The following is a 13,296-nucleotide window of genomic DNA, read 5'->3' on the forward strand; positions in this document are numbered from 1 at the left end:
CTACCACCTAGTGCTGCGGGCCCCGCCTTTGTGCCACTGCCACTGGGACCCAATGGGCCCAGTTGACCCGGTCAACCACTGATGTGGCATGCCCGTGTCGCTGACATGCGGGCCCCGCCATTTAAAATGTTATAAAAATAAATAAAATTGTTAATTAGAAAGTTAATTAAACTGTTAGTTAAAATGATTAATTAGTTAGACACTAATAGTGGGTCCCACTAGATAATTAGATTATTTAGTTAACCTAATCTTCTGTTAATTAGTACAGCCTATGACAGGTGGGTCCCACCTACCAGGGTTGACCGGTCAATAGGTCAGTTGATTTGCTGATGTCATGGTGATGTCATAATGACATCATCAGTCACTATTCTGGATAATGTTGAATTAAAATATTTAAATAAATGCTAAAAATGATTTAAATCTTTTAAAATTAATATAAAATAAACCGTAGCTCGGAGGGAAAAACTTTGTACATGAAAGTTGCTTAGAACGATGAGACAAATCCTAATACGCAACCCGTTCATCCGCCATGCATCCCTAGCATAGTGAACATGCAACTTTCCCCCTCCGGTCCAGCTGTCTGAAAACATGAAACACCGGGAATACTTTCTCAGATGTTTCTCCCCTTCGCCGCTAGCACCTAGTACTGCGTTAGGTCACCCTAGCACCGCGTATTATCATGCTATACTTTGTGATGCTTTGATTGCACTGTTATTTATTGTGTTCCCCTTCCGTTACTTCTTTCCGGTAGACCCGAGACCGCGGTTGAACCAGTGATCGACTACTTCACCTTCGAGGGTCTGTTTCTGTCTGCAGAGCAACCAGGCAAGCCCCCCTTGATCACCAAATATCGCCTATTTTTCTCTCTACTACTTGCATTAGAGTAGTGTAGCATGTTACTGCTTTCTGTTAATCCTATCCTGATGCATAGCCTGTCATTGTTGCTCCAGTTATTGATACCTTACCTGCAATCCTAAATGCTTAGTATAGGATGCTAGTTTATCATCAGAGGCCCTACATTCTTGTCCGTCTGCCATCTATACTATCGGTCCATGATCACTCGGGAGGTGATCACGGGTGTATACTTATATACATATTATATGATACCTGTAATGACTAAAGTTGGGTCGGCTCATAGAGTACCCGCGAGTGATTCACGGATTGGGTCCGAAAGGATGTTTGTCCCGACGGCCCTCTGAGTGGATCTTTGTGACGGAGCTACAGGGTAGGTTGAGATCACCTAGGAGAGAGGTGGGCCTGGCCCTGGTCGGCGTCCGCGGTTATTTCAGAATAACACGCTTAACGAGATCTGAGTATTTGATCTGAGTCTGGCCACTGGACTATACGCACTAACCAACTATGCGGGAACAGTTATGGGCACTCGACGTCGTGGTATCAGCCGAAGCCTTCTTGACGTCAGCGACTGAGCGGCGCGCGCCGGGTTGGACTGGAACGCCTGCTCTTGTATAAGGGAGGCTAGGTCTGCTCACCGGCCGCGTACGCAACATGCAGGTGTGCAATGGGCGATGGGCCCAGACCCCTGCGCCATAGGATTTAGACCGGCGTGCTGACCTCTCTGTTGTGCCTACGTGGGGCTGCCACATGTTTATCTTCCAAGGCCGGGCATGACCCAGAAAAGTGTGTCCAGACAAAGGGGATCGAGCGTGTTGGGAAATGTGGTGCACCCTGCAGGGAAGTTGATCTATTCGAATATTCGTGTCCCTCAGTAAAAGGACGATCCGAAGTTGTACCTTGACCTTATGGCAACTAGAACTGGATACTTAATAAAACACACCCTTTCAAGTGCCAGATACAACCCGGTGACCGCTCTCTAACAGGGCGATGAGGAGAGGATCACCGGGTAGGATTATGCTATGTGATGTTACTTGGTGAACCTACCATCTACTCTCTTCTACATGCTGCAAGATGGAGGTTGCCAGAAGCGTAGTCTTCGATAGGACTAGCTATCCCCCTCTTATTCTGGCATTCTGCAGTTCAGTCCACATATGTTACCCCCTTTTCCATTTGATACCAATGCATACATATGTAGTGTAGCTCCTAGCTTGCGAGTACTTTGGATGAGTACTCACGGTTGCTTTCCTCCCCCTTTTCCCTCTTTCTATACCCGATTGCTGCAACCAGACATTGGAGTCCAGGAGCCAGACGCCACTGTCGATGATGACTACTACTACTCGGGAGGTGCCTACTACTACGTGCAGCCCGCTGACGACGACCAGGAGTAGTTTAGGAGGATCCCAGTCAGGAGGCCTGCGCCTCTTTCGATCTATATCCCAGTTTGTGCTAGCCTTCTTAAGGCAAACTTGTTTAACTTATGTCTGTACTCAGATATTGTTGCTTCCGCTGACTCGTCTATGATCGAACTCTTGTATTCGAGCCCTCGAGGCCCCTGGCTTGTAATATGATGCTTGTATGACTTTTTTTTTGTAGAGTTGTGTTGTGATATCTTCCCGTGAGTCCCTGATTGTAACACCCTCGATGCGACTATAGCTCCCACGTGTCGAGGCACGACTTAGAGATATAATCGCATTGAAGGCATATGTCGCAAGTCAGGCAATCTTCACAACATCCCATGTAATATGATAATAAAAGGGGAGATAACATAGTTGGCTTACACTCACCACGTCAATCAAGTACTTAAATAACATTACATCATCCATACACTCAAGGCCCGACTACGGCGCCAAAATAAAAGAGAACCCAACATGCGACAACGGTCCCGTTCACCCCCAACTGGGCACCACTACTGATCATCGGGAAAGGAAACGTAGTATCCTTGAGAGTCTTCGTCGAACTCCCACTTGAGCTCATACGCGTCTCCTGGAGCGGAATCATCAGGCCTTGCATCTGGTGTAATAGTAATCTGTGAGCCACAGGGACTCAGCAATCTCGCACCCTCGCGATCAAGACTATTCAAGCTTATAGGTAAGGCAAGGTAAAATATGAGTGGAGCTGCGGCAAGCGACTAGCAAGTATGGTGGCTAACTTATTCGCAAAGGAGAGCGAGAAGAGGAGGCAAAGCACGAGCGAGAAACTAGAGAACAACCTGCGCAAACATTACTCCAACACCGTGTCCACTTCCCGGACTCCGCCGAGAAGAGGCCATCACGGTAACACACTCGGTTGATACATTTTAATTAATGAAGGTTCAAGTTATCTACAACCGGATATTAACAAATTCCCATCTGCCCATAACCGCTGGCACGGCTTTCGAAAGTTCAATCCCTGCAGGGGAGTCCCAACTTAGCCCATGACAAGCTCTCATGGTCAACGAAGGAATAGACCTCCTCCCAAGACGTTCCGATCAGACTCGGTATCTCGGTAATTCAAGACACTTCGACAGGTTAAAACAAGACCAGCAACACCGCCCGAATGTGCCAACAAATCCCAATAGGAGCTGCACATATCTCTTTCTCAGGGCACACTCAGATGAGCCAGACGTCGGGTAGGCCAGCCCAGAGTTTCCCCTGGTAGCCCTAGACATCGCTCGGTGGGACCAACACTCAGAGGAGCACTGGCCCGGGGGGGTTAAAATAAGATGACCCTTGAGTCTGCAGAACCCAAGGGAAAGAAAAGGCTAGGTGGCAAATGGTAAAACCAAGGTTGGGCATTGCTGGAAAAGCTTTAATCAAGGCGAACTATCAAGGGGTTCCCATTATAACCCAACCGCGTGAGGAACGCAAAATCCGGGAACATAACACCGATATGACGAAAAACTAGGGCGGCAAGAGTGGAACAAAACACTAGGCGAGAGGCCGAGCCTTCCACCCTTTACCAAATATATAGATGCATTAAGATAACATAGCAATATAATGATATCCCAACAAGTAAATAAATGTTCCAACAAGGAACGGCTCCAATCTTCACCTGCAACTAGCAACGCTATAAGAGGGGCTGAGCAAAGCGGTAACATAGCCAATCAACGGATTGCTAGGACATGGTGGGTTAGAGGTTCAACATGGCAATTGGGAGGCTGACAAGCAAAAGGTAGGCATCATAGCATTGGCATAGCAAAAGAGCAAGCAAACTAGCATAGCAAAGATAGTAGTGATTTCGAGGGTATGATCATCTTGCGTGCACAGTTGTCAGAGTTGACTGGATCCTCAAGAGCAAAATCAACGGGCTCCTCGTTAGCGAACTCGTCTCCCGGCTCTACCCAAACAAGACAAACAAGCAACAAGGATACAATCAACCACGTGCAAGGATCAAGCGATATGATGCGATGATGATATGTTATGCGGGATGCGATGCGGGATGCAAAATGCAAGACATGACAGGAAATGCATGAACCTAGCCTCAACTTGGAAAACCAAGTGTGCCACTAGAAAGATGAGATGAAATCGCTTGAAAACGATATAAAGAACGCCGGAATCGGAGTTATGGTTTGGAAATGGCAAGCGTTTCAAAAATGACACCGGTCTGCGATTTACAGCAAGTAGGCATCTAAATGCAATGAGATGAACATGCTACAACACCCAAACATGACAACAAAATACATGGCAGGGATGCACACAAGATGCTTAACAAAAGTCTAGCACTGAGCTACGGCCAATTCATACATTAGGAGGTTCAAACAAGCATGGCAAAAATGCAAATGGTAAAACAGATCTCAAACTTAGTGAAATTAACACTTGTCTGGAATTTCAGATCATATAGCCCTCTTCGGAGAAACAAAATAACATGCTATAGGACCTGAACATGACAAAGAAAGACATGGCATGGAGCCACTCAACAAGCTTAACAAAAGTCCCTTAGTGACCTTGAGCCAAAAGGGATCACAAAATATACTAACAAGCACACGAACATAGCAAAAACATAATCAATTTTCAGACTTAGTGAAAACTGGGACATGCTGAAACATAACTCATGAAGGCATGTTTACGAGCTCGATGCACTCACTACGATGCAAGTCATGGCAAGACAAACATACATCCCTTAAAAAGGCACAAGATACAAGCTAGACCTGGCAAGAATAATGGCATAGCATGCACGGATCAACTACAACAACATTGGCAAAATCGCAAACAAGTTGACGATCTGCCCAGATTCGCAACGAAGCAAAAGTAGAGCTCGATTTACTCAAGCTAGGGTGCTCCATAATTGCAAACAAAGACATGAATGGATAGAGCATAACAAGATTAACAAAACTCCTTTACTGATCATCCTCAAAAGAGGCACGGATCACTAGGAAACAGCATGGACATATGGCATCATGAACTAAATAATCCCAGACTTAGTGAAAACTACCAAGTCCCTGAAAACAGATTCACCGGGTGCCTCACTTTGCAAGCTTGCACAAGTCACCACACACATCACAAAAATGCATGGATTGCACCTCTGGAAAGATAACAAAATCCTTAACAAAACATATGTAGGACTCACAGGCATATCATGCACACAATAATCATGGCAAAAATGACAAAAGTCTAAGATGAACTAGCAGATCTGACAATTAACTCACGAAGCCTCCTTCTAACAGCATTTCGGGCATCAAGATGCCCTCAAATGAAAATGATGCAATGGAATGAAATGATGTACTCATCGAGACGAACATTTCGATATGCTATATGCCCAAATCGGAGCTACAGATGTGGAGACATCACAGGTCAAAGTATGCATAAAAAATTAGGAGGAGAGGAGGAAAAGTCAACCGCTAGGGTTTTTCAGATCTGAGATCCGGCCCGATGCACTGTTCACCGGAGCACGTTTCCCGAGGATGGCCGGTGCCGGAGTTCGTCGGAGGTGGCCGGAGGTGGCCGAAGAAGGCGTGGAGGAGGCGGTGGAGCTCCCCGGGGACCGGATCCGGCCACGGGGACGCGGGGCGGCGAGGATCCGAGGCGGCGGCGGATCGGGACGGCGGCGGCCGACGGCGAGGTTCCGGGGCGGCGGCGGCGGATCGGGGCGGCGGCGGCCGGGCGTGGGGACGACGGCGGCGCGGGGCGCGCGCGAGGGAGGAAGAGGCGGGGCCCGGTCGCGGGAGGAGAGGGCCGACCGCGGGCCGGCCGGGCCGCGGGAGGTGGTGGCGGCGACTTGCCATGTGGCGGCACGCGAGTGGACCAGGCGGGCGGCGGGCGGCGGGATTTTTGGGCGGACACGTCCGGCCGCGTGGAGATCTCTTTTTCTAGGGTTATGGGTGGATTGAACCGCGAATTTTTGGAGGGGGTGTATATATAGGCATAGAGGGAGCTAGAATAGTCCAAATGAGGTGCGGTTTTCGGCCACGCGAGTGATCGAACGCTCTAAGAGATGGAGCAGAGTTTGGTGGGTTTTGGGCCAAATTGGAGGGGTGTTGGGCTGCAACACACACGAGGCCTTTTCGGTCCCTCGGTTAACCGTTGGAGTATCAAAGGAAGTCCAAATGGTAAGAAACTTGACAGGCGGTCTACCGGTAGTAAACCAAGGCCGCTTGGCAAGTCTCGGTCCAATCCGGAAATGTTTAATCCCCACACAAGAAAGAAAGCTAGAAATGACCACCGGAGGAGAACGGAGTGCCGGAATGCAAAACGGACAACGGGGAAAATGCTCGAATGCATGAGACGAACACGTATGCGAATGCAATGCACATGATGACATGATATGAGATGCATGACAACAAAACAACACACGGAGAGAAAGACCCAAACCCGAGAAATAAATATAACTTAACGCCGGAAACGGCAAGAGTCGGAGTACAAATTGGGAAAGTTATATCTGGGGCGTTACAACACTCCACCACTACGAAAGGATCTCGTCCCGAGATCTAGGACTGAAAGAACGCCGGGTACTCAGAACGGAGGTGATCCTCGCGTTCCCAGGTAGCTTCACGGTCGGAATGGTGTGACCACTTGACTTTGAGAAATTTGATTGACTTGTTGCGAGTCTTGCGTTCAGTCTCTTCAAGAATAGCAACTGGGTGCTCACGATAGGAGAGATCTTCTTGGAGCTCAATGTCCTCAAAGTCGACGGTGTGGTCAGGAGTCTTGAAGCACTTTCGAAGCTGAGAGACATGGAACACGTCATGAACATTTGCAAAGTTTGAAGGAAGCTCGAGTTGATAGGCGAGGTCGCCTCTTTTGCTGACAATCTTGAAAGGTCCCACGTATCTAGGGGCAATCTTCCCTTTGATACCGAAGCGACGAGTACCTTTCATAGGAGAGACGCGGAGGTAAACATGATCTCCGATCTCGAAATCCAAATCACGGTGCTTACTATCATAGTAGCTCTTCTGGCGGGATTGGGCTGCTTTGAGGTTATCACGAATGACTTTGCACATTTCTTCTGCCTCTGTGATTAAGTCATTACCCAAAAGCTGACGTTCACCGGTTTCAGACCAGTTGAGAGGGGTACGGCACTTCCTGCCATACAGAATTTCAAATGGGGCCTTGCCCGAACTTGCTTGAAAACTGTTGTTGTAGGAGAATTCAGCATAAGGAAGACAATCCTCCCACTTCATGCCGAAGGAGATCACACAAGCCCTGAGCATATCTTCAAGAATCTGGTTGACACGCTCGACTTGACCGCTTGTTTGAGGATGGAAAGCTGTGCTGAAGCGGATGTTAGTGCCCATGGCCTTCTGAAAAGAATCCCAAAACTTGGAGGTAAAGATGCTGCCACGGTCTGAAGATATCACTTGAGGAATACCGTGCAGAGAGACAATGCGAGAGGTATAGAGTTCCGCCAATTGAGCTGCAGTGATCGACTCTTTGATAGGCAGAAAGTGAGCCACTTTGGTGAGTTTGTCGATGACAACGAATATAGCATCATTGCCACGCTTGGACTTTGGAAACCCAGTCACGAAGTCCATTTCAATGTGGTCAAACTTCCATTCTGGAATGGCAAGAGGTTGGAGGAGACCTGCTGGCCTTTGGTGTTCTGCCTTCACTCTTCTGCAGACATCACATTCATTCACGAATTGAGCGATCTCGCGCTTCATTCGAGTCCACCAATAAGCTTGCTTAAGGTCCTGATACATCTTCGTGCTCCCAGGGTGGATGGAGAGGAGAGAATTGTGAGCCTCATTCATGATCACTTTACGGAGGTCACCTTTGGGCACAACAATACGATCCTCGAAGAAGAGAGTGTCCTTGTCATCAAGGCGGTAGCACTTGTACTTGGACTGACTCTTGGCAATCCCAATCTTCACCTTTTTCACCATAGCATCAAGAAGCTGGGCTTGGCGAATCTGGTCTTCTAAGGTAGGAGAGACTTGAAGGTTGGCGAGGAAACCTTGAGGAACAACTTGCAGATTAAGTTTGCGGAAAGCTTCACAAAGCTCGGGTTGATAAGGCTTAAGAATCAGACTGTTGCAGTAAGCCTTTCCTGCTCAAAGCGTCAACAATCACATTAGCCTTGCCTGGAGTGTACTCGATACTCGGATTATACTCTTGAATCATTTCGACCCATCGAGTTTGTCTGAGGTTGAGATTAGGCTGAGTGAAGATGTACTTGAGACTCTTGTGATCAGTGAAAATGTCCACTTTTCTTCCCAATAGAAGATGTCTCCAAGTCAAAAGAGCATGCACAACTGCCGCCAACTCGAGATCATGAGTGGGGTAGTTCTTCTCATTAGGCTTCAACTGGCGAGATGTATAAGCAACAACTTTCTTCTCTTGCATCAATACTGCGCCAAGACCTTGGAGAGAGGCATCACAAAAGACCTCGTACGGCTTGGATTCATCAGGCGGAGTCAGAACTGGAGCAGTGATCAATTTCTCTTTCAAAGTGTTGAAAGCAATATCACACTCCGGAGACCAAACGTACTTGACGTGCTTCTGAAGAAGATTAGAGAGAGGCTTCGCGATCTTAGAAAAGTTTTCAACGAATCTTCGGCAATAGCTTGCGAGACCGAGAAAACTGCGGAGTTGCTTCACGTTCTGAGGAGGTTCCCAATTCACAATTGCAGACACCTTCTCAGGATTCACGGCAATGCCCTTGGCAGAGATGATATGACCAAGATAAAGAACCTCATCGAGCCAAAATTCACACTTGGAGAACTTGGCGTAGAACTGATGTTCCCTGAGCTTATCAAGCACCAAACGCAAGTGTTTGGCATGATCTTCCTTGTTCTTCGAGAAAACCAGAATGTCGTCGAGATAGACCAAAACAAAGTCATTGGTGTAGGCGTTGAAGATGAAGTTCATCATGCGAGAGAACGTCGGAGGAGCGTTGGCGAGGCCAAAAGACATGACAGTGTATTCATATGAACCAAAGCTTGTTCTGAATGCTGTCTTGGGAATATCTTCTTCACGAATACGAATCTGGTGATAACCCATACGGAGATCAAGCTTAGAGAATACTTGAGCACCTTTGAGTTGTTCGAACAGCTCATTGATGTTGGGAAGTGGGTATTTGTTCTTGATGGTCTTCTTATTCACTAGACGGTAATCAACACAAAGTCGGTCCGTTCCATCCTTCTTCTTCACAAAAAGAACACCACAACCCCACGGAGAAGAACTAGGCCGGATGAGACCCATTCTTTCTTGCTCATCGAGTTGCTTCTTCAGCTCCTTCAACTCTCCAGGTCCGAGCTTGTAAGGACGTTTGCACACAGGTTCCGTGCCAGGCTCAAGATCAATAACGAATTCAACTGGCCGGTGCGGAGGCATTCCTGGGAGCTCTTCTGGAAAGACGTCTTGATATTCACAAATGACTGGAATTTGAGCGATAGCATCCAATTCACCCTTCTCATTGAGAGAAAACAGACGGATAGTATCATCACGAGCGGCAAAGACAATTACATCCTCAGACGAATGAGTCAATTGAATCTGCCTGGCTGCACAATCAAGATGTGCCTTGTGCTTAGAAAGCCAATCCATTCCGAGAATAAGATCAATATCCGAGTTACCAAGAACCACCGGAGAAGAGAGAAACTTGTAATCGCCCAATGTGATAGCAACATCTGGGGCAAAAGCGCTTGCATTCATGAATTTACCCGGAGAAACAATAGATAACTGTCTAGGCAATTCTTGCAAAGGCAACTCATGCTTAGAAACAAATGGCCTCGAGATGAAACAATGCGATGCACCCGTGTCAAAAAGAACTTTTGCAGGAATATCATTAACAGGAAGGTTACCCATGATCACATCTGACGAGTCCTCTGCCTGAGCTGCATTCATCAAGTTGACTTGGCGGACTTGGGGTTATGCTTGACCACAGCTGTACTTGCCGATCTCACAGGAGGAGGAGGAGGAAGACGCCTCTGGTTGAAACACTTGTTGGCATAGTGACCCTTCTGTTGGCACTTGTTGCACGTGACCTCTGAAAGCGGACGGTGATACGGAGCACTCGATCTTGGAGCTTGAGACGAAGTCTTGTTCTGAAAGCCAGGGTTGGGTGGGTGGGAAGAACCACTGCCACCTTTGCTCTTCTGCTGATACGGCTGACGGAACGGAGGAGGAGGAAGCCAAAACTTCTGCTGCTTGGCCACTTGAGTAGAGCAAGAAGGAGTAACATCTCTGACTCGCTTCTTAGAAGCATCACACCTCAACTGAGCAGCCTCTTGCTTCAGTGCCATGTTGTAGAACTCATCGTATCTCAAGGGCTCGAAGAGAACAAGAGCGAGCTGAATTTCTTCTCTGAGACCACCCCTGAACTGGTATATCATGCTCTTCTCATCAGGGACGTCCTGCTTGGCAAAGCGAGCAAGCTTCTAGAACAACTTGTTGTAGTCATAGACAGACAAAGAGCCTTGCTTCAGATTGCGGAATTCCTCACGCTTGCTTTCAACCACGCTCTGGGGAATATGATGAGCTCGGAAATCTCGACGGAAATCATCCCAAGTGATAACACGTCCACCTCTGGAGTCCTTGTACTGCTGGAACCATTCTGCAGCTTGATCTTTGAGTTGGAAGGAAGCGAACTTAACAAAGTCCTCAGGCCTGACGTTACTGCACTCGAAATGCTTACACAGATCCACAAGCCAATCTTCAGCATCGATTGCCTCAACACAATTGCTGAAAGTCTTTGGCTCGTTAGCAAGGAACTGGTTGAGTGTAGCAAAGTGACTCTGATTGCTGCCTTGATTCCCTTGAAGAATTTGCATGATCAGCTGTGTTTGCATTGGTTGCGGCCATCACAGCCTGCCATGCCTCCGGAGGAGGTGGAGGTGGTGGCGGATCAGGATTCGGAGTCGTGCGCGTTGGAGGAGCCATCCTGAAGAGGTTGACCACCATTAGCACATTGACAGATAAATTATTGAAGCTGAATCCAACGAAATGAAAATTGCAACATAAAGCCTTCACATCCGAACAAAATGAACGAATGCACTTCTCTTGAAGTGGTCACATGTCCCTAAATTGAGAAGCCACGTAGAATTAAGGTAGAGAAATAAATCACTAAGGTACGGATCAAGAACGAATAATCGGTAAGAAATCCCAATTTCAAACCAATATCCGTGGAAGAAGAACTAGAGCTACTAGAATTCCCGCCTATGAAACTCCCGAAACTTCCCGGTTATGCAATCAGGTGTTGGGGATACAGGGGAAGCATAATATCTCACCCAAACTAGCAAATCCTACATCCAGCTGTATCCATCCTTCAACACATAACCAAGAAACCTTCGGAAACCATCTACCTCAACCTTCGAAAAACATCCGTTATACAAGTTATGGCGATACTCCCGAACTCCCGCCCCAGTACTGGGTGGCGTCGAGGTTATCTCACCAACGAACTGCATAAAAGAGATTTTCGATGTCGGCGTACTAAACTCAGGTATTCCAGAACTGCAACGATAAAATTATGATGACAACACCTCAGAGCTCAACTCCCCGGGACACTTCCACTAAACCCCTGACAGGAGGCACCAAGACAATGTTCTCATCATAAAACCATCGGAATGATTCCAAGATACCCGCGTGATCCTAAATTTTTTTTTAGTGAAATTTGAGAAGAGAAGAGTCAAAACTCTATGTCAGGATGCCTTACCAGAGCGATGAGGAGACTGGGAAGTAAAAAAGAATTCCTAAACTCTCCGATATATAATTCCTAAATGACTCAAAACATTTTTCTAGACACAACTCGGCCGCTAAAAACGATCAAGCAATGGGGCTCCTAAGGTCGGGGAAGGCTCTGATAACCAACTTGTCACACCCTCGATGCGACTATAACTCCCACGTGTCGAGGCACGACTTAGAGATATAATCGCATTGAAGGCATATGTCGCAAGTCAGGCAATCTTCACAACATCCCATGTAATATGATAATAAAAGGGGAGATAACATAGTTGGCTTACACTCGCCACGTCAATCAAGTACTTAAATAACATTACATCATCCATACACTCAAGGCCCGACTACGGCGCCAAAATAAAAGAGAACCCAACATGCAACAACGGTCCCGTTCACCCCCAACTAGGCACCACTACTGATCATCGGGAAAGGAAACGTAGTATCGTTGAGAGTCCTTCGTCGAACTCCCACTTGAGCTCATACGCGTCTCCTGGAGCGGAATCATCAGGCCCTGCATCTGGTGTAATAGTAATCTGTGAGCCACAGGGACTCAACAATCTCGCACCCTCGCGATCAAGACTATTCAAGCTTATAGGTAAGGCAAGGTAAAATATGAGTGGAGCTGCGGCAAGCGACTAGCAAGTATGGTGGCTAACTTATTCGCAAAGGAGAGCGAGAAGAGGAGGCAAAGCACGAGCGAGAAACTAGAGAACAACCTGCGCAAACATTACTCCAACACCGTGTCCACTTCCCGGACTCCGCCGAGAAGAGGCCATCACGGTAACACACTCGGTTGATACATTTTAATTAATTAAGGTTCAAGTTATCTACAACCGGACATTAACAAATTCCCATCTGCCCATAACCGCGGGCACGGCTTTCGAAAGTTCAATCCCTGCAGGGGAGTCCCAACTTAGCCCATGACAAGCTCTCACGGTCAACGAAGGAATAGACCTCCTCCCAAGACGTTCCGATCAGACTCGGTATCTCGGTAATTCAAGACACTTCGACAGGTTAAAACAAGACCAGCAACACCGCCCGAATGTGCCGACAAATCCCGATAGGAGTGCACATATCTCTTTCTCAGGGCACACTCAGATGAGCCAGACGTCGGGTAGGCCAGCCCAAAGTTTCCCCTGGTAGCCCCGGACATCGCTCGGTGGGACCAACACTCAGAGGAGCACTGGCCCGGGGGGGTTAAAATAAGATGACCCTTGAGTCTGCAGAACCCAAGGAAAAGAAAAGGCTAGGTGGCAAATGGTAAAACCAAGGTTGGGCATTGCTGGAAAAGCTTTAATCAAGGCGAACTATCAAGGGGTTCCCATTATAACCCAACCGCGTGAGGAACGCAAAA

Source organism: Triticum aestivum, chromosome 2A, assembly GCF_018294505.1.
Source record: "Triticum aestivum cultivar Chinese Spring chromosome 2A, IWGSC CS RefSeq v2.1, whole genome shotgun sequence".
NCBI lineage: Eukaryota > Viridiplantae > Streptophyta > Magnoliopsida > Poales > Poaceae > Triticum > Triticum aestivum.